Here is a 12564-nt window from a genome sequence, read left to right on the forward strand (position 1 = left end):
ATAGGATTACATAGTAAACAAAAAACGGGGACCCGTTTTGGTTCATGAGCACCACTTTCAAAATTGCTGGCTGAAATTAAACAAAAGTTCTGGATCATCACTTTAATTGAGTCATTTGAACCAATGCTGAGAAAGACAGGAGATATGTCCAATTAGTTAACTCGTTTTTGTCTCTCCGCACACATCTCAACAGAGGTGCTATCCGGAATCCTTGGAACGTCCCTATCCTAAACCTTAACCAAAACCCTAATCCTTACCTTAATTAAACGTTTACATGTCAACTTCAATGGGGGTTGGGACATTCCAAGGACCCGGATAGCACTGACCGAAGACGGAGTGTCGGTGGATGTATGCATCGCGCGAGTTAATTCTGCGGTAGCGGGGCGCGCAATGCTTCTTCGAGAAAAGAGTAGCGGTGTTGGCTTGCGGCTCTCCCATTGGCTGTCCCACAGGATGCCCAGGTGTTGACAGAGATGGAATCAGCAGCTGGATCTCACGACGTTGCCTGACAGAGACACCGAAAGTGAGGCTCGCCTTGCTATCTTTCCAATTGTAGCCTATGCTACACAGATTTTAATAGAAATTGAACAGTATAATTATCAACAAGGAGAACAAAGATATGTAGCGTTAATTCCGCACATCGCCCGTCTGCGCCCTCCCTCTGTAATTCAAACCCCGTGACTCCTCAATGGTGCCTGCTGCAACCGCTGCGTGGGGAAAATAACCTGAAGACAAGGCTGTCAAAGTATCTGAGACTCATCTAAAGGAAGTTTACACTTGTCCGTTTATCTGAACGCTTCCTTCCACGTTGTGTGTCCGGGAGAGCCCTCTGTTTGGAGACTGTAGCTGGCGGTCATCCGGCGCTCGTGTAAGTGGTCGATTATCACATTAACTTCTCATTTATTATAGTCTACCTTTGCGATATCATCACAAATAGCATTGACCAAAATGTAAGAATTCAACGATGCAAGATTGAAATGAACTTTGTCCTTGTTGAGAAATAGGCAGACACTTGTCATGATTTCTATCTAAACGTTTGTTTACCTCGTTATAGCCTAACCATATGGACAGGACAGATATTAAAATGTTTAATGTCTTTATTAATGAGTCTATAGATTGTGTGTTTTATGATAAAGGTAACAAGAACACATAGCGGGGACCGACGTCCACTCACCACATTCGTTTGTTTATCAGCAACACCTGTTATGCTTGTTGATCACTGATGTTGATGCATGCCATCTTCTCATTGATAATCTGTTTCAATAAAACGTTGCAAACGTGGCAGTCAGAACGGGGGATGGATAGGCTGGACTGCAACAATTGATTTCATGACCCACAGTGCACAGACGTCAATTCAACGTCTAACGTAATTTCAATGAAATTAAGTGGAATCGACGTTTATTTAACCAGTGTGTTCCCAGTTAGGGAGGTTCGATATGATTGTGTAGATAACACTGTGATTTAAATGCCAATGTACATAGAATCTCCTTCATGCAATGCGACCTGAAAATTGGTGTGAATGCGACATATCAGTCTCAACATTGTCAATTTCATGATGCAGGTGTATATAGGTATATATGCAGGGCTATATAGGTAAACAAGTGTTTGGATACCTCTGACCGAGCAAGAAGGATTAGGCCTAGGTCAAAAAACAATGGCGATGAATGAATATGCTGGAGAATGTGTGAACGTAAATCACGAGAGTGGGTTGTGGGGATTTAAATCCGGGGAAGAATGTCGGACTGCCAAAAAGTGATGGCTTGCAGTCATACACTTAGGAGGGTAAGTCTGGACTGGGGGACTGATGGCATTTGTTTCAGTACTGTAACGTTATATCCCATGATGTATATTTCTATTCGGAGCCTAAATATAAGCAAAACAAGCATGCCTACTGAGAGCTGCTGTCTGTGATGCATTGACTGACACCAATTGCGCTCACCTGTTGACCAGCAGTGTGATGTGTGCAATGGTTGACTATGTGACACTGCAGACTACAAAATGCTCAAGAGTTATTATTTCATGGACACAAGATGACAAGGGAATAACCCATCAAAATAAACAGGTCATATACTACTGCACCTGTCTTGAAATTCAACAATATCCTACAATTGGCACATTAACATACCGCATTGTGTAGTTGTCTATGATCTAATACACCTGTGTGTTTGTTAACATTCGAGGAACCAGTCTCAATTTTTATTTCACATCCATTTGGTGAGAGGTGTTTTTGTGTCGTAGTGGTGTGTGGGTAAAATGACTGGGGAAGCCAAGCCAGAAAAAAAGCCATATTACAACCTATGTGTTGTGATAATTGCGTTGTTTGCTCTAGAACCTAATTATGCCTCTATGCCTCTGGAATCATAATTATGCCTTGCGACCATTATATATATATATATATATATATATGCCTAAGGCTGAGACAATAATAAGAAACCGCAACCTCTGTCCGGTGAAGTACACAAAGCATATTGCATGTAACAGACAGTTCCATGACCTACAGCATTGGCAGACAAGTTACTGTAATGTTTCCGAACTTTTCGGACTTGATTGACCAATTTGATTTCGAACCACGGAGAGTTACCGCAAGTCTTCGAGAACACAGGAGCTGCCTCCACTATTCCAGCTACCGTTTCAACTTCAACTTTTCAAAATCACCAATGCTTAGTCTCATAAATACTGTGACAACTAAAAGATAGCAGAAACGATTTAGTCCAATCAACGTAAGATAAATATAATGTGGCTGGCCATAGTTCTGATTTGTGTGTGCGTGCATGCGTTCTTGCAAGTAGATTAAACACCCTACTTGTGGAGAAACGCCAATGCCATGCTCCTCTCTTTTCATGTTGACGAAACGGTCGATGAATCTGTCATACAGTACATGCTTTTATTTTTGTTGCCTTAGGCTAGCAAGCATTTTAGCCAGGTAGCCTAACTTTTTAAAATTTAACTAGGCAAGTCAGTTAAGAACATTCTTATTTACAATGAAGGCGTACACCGGCTAAACCCGAATGATGCTGGGCCAATTGTGTGCCACCCTATGGGACTCCCAATCACGGCCGGATGTGATACAGCCCGGATTTGAACCAGGATGTCTGTAGTGACACCTTTAGCACTGAGATGCAGTGCCTTAGACTGCTGCGCCACTTAGAACGAGCCCTTTCATGGACAATGTTAGCTAGTTAACATTAGCCTTCTACATCTAGCTTCTTCCGTTCTCTAAGTCCAGGAGCACAATGTATGAATTTATGGTTGGATTAGAATCCCCATTATAATCATTGGCCAGTACGGAGAATTAAGTAAAACCACAAGTCCAAATCCCTATCTCCATCCATGGCTAATTTAGGAAAGGGACCATTTTAGCTAGCCAGCCACCAGAGGACAACACAACGAGATGCAACAATTCAAGTTGTTTCTGTCAATTACGTATTCCTCTTGACGCGATCTGATAGGAGTGAGTCAAATCCAAACTTGAGATTTTTTTTGAGGTGGGCCAGGACCATTCACAATTGAGCTCACTCAGTTTAGCTCATGCTGATTGGCTTTTATTTTATACTTTTTTATCAAGGGAGGCCAAATGCTCGCTGGCTTCCCTTGCATTCAATGCTACAGGTGTCAACAACATCTTCTTTATGACCAGACAGCATCAGATAGATGGCCTTCACATACAGAGACAGAGGGGGACTATTTTGCTCGCTCGGGGGGCTTTCTCCGGTGAGATACATTCAGCCTCTTGCGAATTGAAGGAAAATTATGAAAACACAGGGAGACGAAGGATAAATTATTTGTTTTTTTTCTTGGTCATTTTTTTTTTTTTTGGGGGAGCCTGACTTCCCTTGGCATCCATGAATACACACCACTGTTCATCAGCACAGTTACACAGTAATTTATTCACAGAAACCGTTAGATGCTGCAGTGCCAGCAGGTTGTGAATACAATGCAGCATATTCTCACCTTGGCACCAACTAGAGGGTGGTAATTGGGAGGCAGGTGCGGGGTGTGATAACAAGATGACTGACAGTCACAAATGACCAGGTGTTCGGGGCGAAGCCCCAGAATGGAGGCTACTCCTGACAGATAGTCCTAGGGAGAATCTCAAATTCTTACTCCTCGCGTCCTGTCCTCTCTTCTTGCCTCCTTCTCAAAACCCATTGGAGGAGAAGGTCAGCGGGGAGGGACCGCTGGTGTTTTCATCCAATGGGTTTTGAGAAGGTTTATTTTACCTTTATTTAACCAGGCAAGTCCGTTAAGAAAAAATTCTTATTTTCAATGACGGCCTGGGAACAGTGGGTTAACTGCCTGTTCAGGGGCAGAACAACAGATTTGTACCTTGTCAGCTCGGGGGTTTGAACTCGCAAACTTCTGGTTACTAGTCCAACGCTCTAACCACTAGGCTACCCTGCCGCCCCAGGTGAGGAGAGAGGATGCAAGGAGTATGCACTTGAGATTCTCCCCTAGTTACTTCTAAGCCCTTAGGAGGAGTGGAAACGGTCTACTTCCTGACACATTAGTCAGAAAAGACAAATGGCCAAATAGACACAAGCAAAGGCAATTATGCCAGATAAATGGGACACTTTTTGAAGAGACTTGGTGGACTTTCAAATCCAGTTAATCTGTTCTTGTGCTTTAGGTGCCCCTTTTGCAAAGTGACAGCGCCACTATGGAGTATCATCTATGATCTATTTAAATTGTTTTCACACCCTCTATCTCCAGCATTCACCCTAATAGCACAGAGCCATGCTATGCGTCACACATCGTAGGCCCTACAGCATGCCAACGAGTAAACCTCAAGTGGATAAGTTCATTCATTTTATTCATAAGATGCGTTTTTAGAATAAAAAATGTCCTTCTCAGTCACTTGGTGGAAGCCTCCCAAATGGCACCCTGTTCCCTACATAGTGCACTACCTTTGACCATATGGGTGCCATTTTAAGACGTAGACCGTGAGAGCCGTTCTCTCCCTTCTGGTTAAGGCTGAGCACTGATCCCTAAGCTTGCCTCGAAGAGGCTAAAACAAGCAGTTAATTTAGCGCTTGGCTGCTGCTGCATTTTGAGCTCACACACACACACGGGTCTGCTTTTCATGTATCCATCTGCTGTTAAGCCCTAGCCGGGTTGCGTTGACACCATTACTGTATGGGGGAAAGAAACGTGTAGAAGTGATAATGGACCTACATTCATAGTTTCTTGACCAGCTCGCTAATAATCACTGAATTGATAGCTAGACAGTCGGAGAGCGTAACACATTTCCAAAACGATGAATGTTTGACGGCAGAGAATAGTGCACTACCAATTTTCAGTGCGGCCCTCCTGACCTCGTCGAAGACAGAATGCTGCCCCCGGGACTAAATTAGTTTTACACCCCTGCTATACATGCAGTAAGGATCTCACTGAGGGTGTGTGTGTTATGGTACAGTTTAAACTACTATAGATCTGTGCCTAATATAATTTTTTGTGTGTGCATCCATGTACAGTATGTTTGTATTTTCCGTTTGAGTGTGTGCAATTCTGTCCGTGAAAAATAGGGAGTCTATTCTATCTTGAACATCCTTAGCTGAGAGATACAGGACTTTCATTCTCCTGTCCATCCTCTATCCAACCATTGTCATGTCCTGGTTGCTGCTATGTTACATAATCCCAATGCCTGTTCTCTCAATACTCGTTCAGTAGCCATCATTTACTCACTCACAAGGGCAGTGAAGACGAAGCTGGGCAACAACAAGCATGGTTTGTTTACGTAAAGAGAAGGCATCGGGCGAAACACTATATAATGAAGAGGAGCTTTGCATTGTGGGATTGATAGTGTATGTGTTGATGACTCATCAGTCCGAGTTACGCAGTGGTGATGGATTAGCATAGCGATCTCTTCTAGGGCAGTAGGGTGATGTTGCCCCTAGACGCTGATCTGGGCTCAGTCCTGCATTTCCCCCACTAATGGTTAAGGTCAGGATTTGGGAATGAGAAGCTGATCCTAGATCTGTACCTAGGGAAAACCTCAATCCAGAGTGGAGGCACTCTGAATGGGGCTGTCTGATTCCCTGTGTTTTGTGGACATGAGTCGCATGACATCTGTTATGAGTTGTTATTTTCATTCACTAGAGCTTGCAGTGACTCACTTAGTAATGATCCATGCTTTAATGCAACAGTATCTTTTTTGGTGCACAGTACGAGGTAAAAGAGCTATCTATCTTAGCTCTTTGAAATCGATATAGCTAGTTTCTGGGAGTGAACATGTGTCTTGAAGGATAGGCTATACCCATTTTAGAAGACAATGAAACGATGTCGACACAATTTCCAAACACCGTAGCAGATCAGCACAGTTTGATGCCTGCATCCCAAAATGGCACCCTATATAGTGCACTACTTTTGACCAGAGCCTATTTGGGATGCAACCTGTATAATCCACACATCCTGCTGTGCTGCTGCATTCAGGCTGATCCAAGCCTAATTTGTGCTATTGTTTTAGGTTGTGGGATAGTGGGTGTGTGTTTGACAGTGTGTGACACAAATGTGGTGACATCTGCCCGGGAGGGTGTGTGTGGACATGCGTGCACGTGTAATAGGGAATGCATCATCAATGAAAACAGTCTTGTGTGGAACGTTGGCTGCCACGGAGCCTAAATCTCTGAGTCACCCTGGCGAGCGGATGCAGACACACACAGAGGCATAATTGATGCCCTCCACCCTCTGTCCTTGACATGACTATAAAAAGCATGACTGAATAACTGCCTCCTCCTGTGGGTTTGGAGTAATGATACATTTTCCCTCCACTAGTCTATACATTTGTCGACCCCAAATGGCACCCTATTCCCTAATATAGTGCACTACATTTGACCAAGGCCCTATGGGTGCTGGTCAAAAGGAGTGCCATATATAGGGAATAGGGTGCCATTTGGGATGCACCCTAGGGCTGTACTACCTGCCTACCGCCATGGCCCTCCCCAATGCCTGAGCCGAAGGCAGATGCAGTACAATAAATAGCTTGTTCCTCTTTTCCTACCGTACGTCGGCGACAGAGCAATCAACTCCAGGAAGTCCAGCGGCAGAGCCAGGGGTAGGACGGGGCTATGGCCTTGTGCTGTATTCTCCCCTCTCTCTCTCATCACCAGGATCATTTTTATTAGTAGGGACACAGGTATTGTACCACAGGGTGCCTTGAAGCCTCTTTGTGCAACTGAGAAAGACTCAAAGTATTATTAGAATGTGTGTCCAGAAAGCAGTTGTTCCTTAGTCAGGCAGAAATACAAGGCAGGGTATTGCCACCTTAAGAGTGCGATATACAATAGAAATGTGAAATGCTGAAATCCCATCCAGTAATGCCAGGATACTTTCCCCCTGTGGACAGTCAGAGATGGCGGTCTTGAAGTTTTTAAAATGTATTTATTTTTATTTCACCTTTATTTAACCAGGTAGGCAAGTTGAGAACAAGTTCTCATTTACAATTGCGACCTGGCCAAGATAAAGCAAAGCAGTTCGACACATACAACGACATGGAGTAAAACAAACACAGTCAATAATACAGTATAAACAAGTCTATATACGATGTGAGAAAATGAGGTGAGAAGGGAGGTAAAGGCAAAAAAAGGCCATGGTGGCAAAGTAAATACAATATAGCAAGTAAAACAATGGAATGGTAGATTTGCAATGGAAGAATGTGCAAAGTAGAAATAAAAATAATGGGGTGCAAAGGAGCAAAATAAATAAATAAATTAAATACAGTAGGGAAAGAGGTAGTTGTTTGGGCTAAATTATAGGTGGGCTATGTACAGGTGCAGTAATCTGTGAGCTGCTCTGACAGTTGGTGCTTAAAGCTAGTGAGGGAGATAAGTGTTTCCAGTTTCAGAAATTTTTGTAGTTCGTTCCAGTCATTGGCAGCAGAGAACTGGAAGGAGAGGCGGCCAAAAAAAGAATTGGTTTTGGGAGTGACTAGAGAGATATACCTGCTGGAGCGTGTGCTACAGGTGGGAGATGCTATGGTGACCAGCGAGCTGAGATAAGTGGGGACTTTACCTAGCAGGGTCTTGTAGATGACATGGAGCCAGTGGGTTTGGCGACGAGTATGAAGCGAGGGCCAGCCAACGAGAGCGTACAGGTCGCAATGGTGGGTAGTATATGGTGCTTTGGTGACAAAACGGATAGCACTGTGATAGACTGCATCCAATTTGTTGAGTAGGGTATTGGAGGCTATTTTGTAAATGACATCGCCAAAGTCGAGGATTGGTAGGATGGTCAGTTTTACAAGGGTATGTTTGGCAGCATGAGTGAAGGATGCTTTGTTGCGAAATAGGAAGCCAATTCTAGATTTAACTTTGGATTGGAGATGTTTGATATGGGTCTGGAAGGAGAGTTTACAGTCTAACCAGACACCTAAGTATTTGTAGTTGTCCACGTATTCTAAGTCAGAGTCGTCCAGAGTAGTGATGTTGGGCAGGTGCAGGTAGCGATCGGTTGAAGAGCATGCATTTAGTTTTACTTGTATTTAAGAGCAATTGGAGGCCACGCAAGGAGAGTTGTATGGCATTGAAGCTTGCCTGGAAGGTTGTTAACACAGTGTCCAAAGAAGGGCCAGAAGTATACAGAATGGTGTCGTCTGCGTAGAGGTGGATCAGAGACTCACCAGCAGCAAGAGCGACCTCATTGATGTATACAGAGAAGAGAGTCAGTCCAAGAATTGAACCCTGTGGCACCCCCATAGAGACTGCCAGAGGTCCGGACAGCAGACCCTCCAATTTGACACACTGAACTCTATCAGAGAAGTAGTTGGTAAACCAGGCGAGGCAATCATTTGAGAAACCAAGAAGCTGTCGAGTCTGCCGATGAGGATGTGGTGATTGACAGAGTCGAAAGCCTTGGCCAGATCAATGAATACGGCTGCACAGTAATGTTTCTTATCGATGGCGGTTAAGATATCGTTTAGGTCCTTGAGCGTGGCTGAGGTGCACCCATGACCAGCTCTGAAACCAGATTGCATAATAGAGAAGTTATGGTGAGATTCGAAATGGGTCGGTAATCTGTTTGTTGACTTGGCTTCGAAGACCTTAGAAAGGCATGGTAGGATATAGATAGGTCTGTAGCAGTTTGGGTCAAGAGTGTCCCCCCCCTTTGAAGAGGGGGATGACTGCAGCTGCTTTCCAATCTTTGGGAATCTCAGACGACACGAAAGAGAGGTTGAACAGGCTAGTAATAGGGGTGGCAACAATTTCGGCAGATAACTTTAGAAAGAAAGGGTCCAGATTGTCTAGCCCGGCTGATTTGTAGGGGTCCAGATTTTGCAGCTCTTTCAGAACATCAGCTGAACGGATTTGGGAGAAGGAGAAATGGGGAAGGCTTGGGCGAGTTGCTGTGGGGGTTGCAGTGCTGTTGACCGGGGTAGGAGTAGCCAGGTGGAAAGCATTGCCAGCCGTAGGAAAATGCTTATTGAAATTCTCAATTATGGTGGATTTATCAGTGGTGACAGTGTTTCCTATCTTCAGTGCAGTGGGCAGCTGGGAGGAGGTGTTCTTATTCTCCATGGACTTTACAGTGTTCCAGAACCTTTTTGAGTTAGTGTTGCAGGAAGCAAATTTCTGCTTGAAAAAGCTAGCCTTGGCTTTTCTAACACTTTGCCTGTGTATAATGGTTTCTAGCTTCCCTGAACAGCTGCATATCACGGGGGCTGTTCGATGCTAATGCAGAACGCCATAGGATGTTTTTGTGTTGGTTAAGGGCAGTCAGGTCTGGGGAGAACCAAGGGCTATATCTGTTCCTGGTTCTAAATTTCTTGAATGGGGCATGTTTATTTAAGATGGTTAGGAAGGCATTTAAAAAAAATATCCAGGCATCCTCTACTGACGGGATGAGATCAATATCCTTCCAGGATACCCCGGCCAGGTCAATTAGCAAGGCCTGCTCGCTGAAGTGTTTCAGGGAGCGTTTGACAGTGATTAATGGAGGTCGTTTGACCGCTGACCCATTACGGATGCGGGCAATGAGGCAGTGATCTCTGAGATCTTGGTTGAAGACAGCAGAGGTGTATTTAGAGGGCAAGTTGGTTAGGATGATATCTATGAGGGTGCCCGTGTTTAAGGCTTTGGGGAGGTACCTGGTAGGTTCATTGATAATTTGTGTGAGATTGAGGGCATCAAGTTTAGATTGTAGGATGGCTGGGGTGTTAAGCATGTTCCAGTTTAGGTCGCCTAGCAGCATGAGCTCTGAAGATAGATGGGGGTCAATCAGTTCACATATGGTGTCCAGAGCACAGCTGGGGGCAGAGGGTGGTCTATAGCAGGCGGCAACGGTGAGAGACTTGTTTTTAGAGAGGTGGATTTTTAAAAGTAGAAGTTCAAATTGTTTGGGTACAGATCTGGATAGTAGGACAGAACTCTGCAGGCTATCTCTGCAGTAGATTGCAACACCGCCCCCTTTGGCAGTTCTATCTTGTCTGAAAATGTTGTAGTTTGGTATTAAAATTTCAGAATTTTTGGTGGTCTTCCTAAGCCAGGATTCAGACACAGCTAGAACATCCAGGTTGGCAGAGTGTGCTAAAGCAGTGAATAGAACAAACTTAGGGAGGAGGCTTCTAATGTTAACATGCATGAAACCAAGGCTATTACGGTTACAGAAGTCGTCAAAAGAGAGCGCCAGGGGAATAGGAGTGGAGCTAGGCACTGCAGGGCCTGGATTCACCTCTACATCGCCAGAGGAACAGAGGAGGAGTAGAATAAGGGTACGGCTAAAAGCAATAAGAATTGGTCGTCTAGAACGTCTGGAACAGAGTAAAAGTAGGTTTCTGGGGGCGATAAAATAGCATCAAGGTATAATGTACAGACAAAGGTATGGTAGGATGTGAATACAGTGGAGGTAAACCTAGGTATTGAGTGATGAAGAGAGAGATATTGTCTCTAGAAACATCATTGAAACCAGGAGATGTCATTGCATGTGTGGGTGGTGGAACTAATAGGTTGGATAAGGTATAGTGAGCAGGACTAAAGGCTACAGTGAAATAAGCCAATAAACACTAACCAGAACAGCAATGGACAAGGCATATTGACATAAAGGAGAGGCATGCTTAGTCGAGTGATCAAAAGGGTCCAGTGAGTAGAGGTTGGTCGGGGGTCACGCCGATTTAGACAGCTAGCCAGGCCATCGGTAGCAAGCTAGCATAGGATGGAGGTCTGTTATTAGCCACCTCTTGCGTTCCGTCAGTAGATTGGTGGGGTTCCGTGTGGTAGAGGGGATTAATCCAAATCACACAACAACAAAAAAAATAAAAACAATATAGTTATAGAGGCCCAAGAAAAAAAAGAAAAAAGGAAATAATAATAATAATACAAATAAATAAATAAATAGTCCGATTGTCTATTCAGATAGCAGCCGATAAGACAGCTAAAGGTTAGCGGGTCACAGATGGGCGTTCAGGTAACGTCGCGACGGAGGAGCCAGCCGGATAACTCCTTCGGGTAGATAACGTCGGCAGTCCAGTTGTGAAGGCCCGGTGGGGCTCCGCGTAGGCAGTAAAACGGGTCCGGATAGGTGATTGTAGCTCGAGTGATTGATGGAACTCTTCAGCTGGCTAGCTCCGGAATAATTGATGTTTGCTCCCGAATCGACGAAAGCCGATAGTCACACAGATAGCAGCTAGCTAGCTGTGAGATCCAGGTATGAATGTCCAGAGTTAGCGGTTGAAATCCAGGGACATGGAGAGAGAAATTGGTCCGGTATATTCCGTTCCGAGCCGCGCTGCGCCGTACAAAAGAAGTGCTCTCATATGTCTAAGCGAGAGTGGGTGGTCTTGTGAATGGCATCATTATGCATTTAAGCTGAACCATAGCAGCTTACTGAGACCCAGCCTGAAAGAATTCTCTGCTCCCCCCACACTGAAGCTGCTGAGAACGTGACACTGTGTTTGTGGCCTTATGTGCTCTTCATCTATTATGTATGTATGTATGTATGTATGTATGTATGTATGTATGTATGTATGTATATATACATACACACATCTATAGATATATATCATAAGCTGACTGAAAACCGAGATGTGTTTTCAACATACAGTATGACATTGGAAATTGATTGCCAATTAGATTTGACATAACAAAAGGCAACTCACATTCCTGGTATGAAACAACTGAATATGACGCCTACCACTTCCGTCCATCCTTGTCAAAAGGATTCTGAGGATGAGGCTAGGTCAATCACAGAGCGCATAATTCTCTGAGCTTATGATTCACCATTCTCTTTCCATCCTCTCTCATTTCACTCAATAGGGATGTGCTGCATCCACACTCGTATGCATGTAAGATGCAGTTACTTTATTGTTCATTTACATGGAAATTTGTATACACTACAATACAAAAATGCTGGAAATGGAATGTATTCTGAACAGAAAATATAAACGCATTTCAACGATTTTACTGAGCTACAGATCATATAAGGAAATCAATCAATTGAAATTAAATTAATTAGGCCCTAATCTATGGATTTCTTATGAGTGGGCAGGGGTGCAGTCAGGACCAGCCAATCAGAATTAGTTTCTCCCCACAAAAGGGCTTTATTACAGTCAAAAATACTCCTCAGTTTCACCAGCTG

At 44.0% G+C, this 12564-nt stretch overlaps 1 protein-coding gene across 1 annotated transcript in view; it reads left to right on the forward strand.

Annotated features, from left to right (window-relative positions):
• The first annotated feature begins 314 nt into the window (after positions 1-314).
• Positions 315-12564, forward strand: part of LOC112215150 (rab effector MyRIP-like) — a 147942-nt gene continuing 135692 nt past the window's right edge. Inside the window, 1 exon segment of the mRNA XM_042299152.1 lies at positions 315-868. The gene's annotated coding sequence lies outside the window, so the exon portion shown is untranslated.

This window comes from Oncorhynchus tshawytscha, linkage group LG16, assembly GCF_018296145.1.
Source record: "Oncorhynchus tshawytscha isolate Ot180627B linkage group LG16, Otsh_v2.0, whole genome shotgun sequence".
Lineage (NCBI taxonomy): Eukaryota > Metazoa > Chordata > Actinopteri > Salmoniformes > Salmonidae > Oncorhynchus > Oncorhynchus tshawytscha.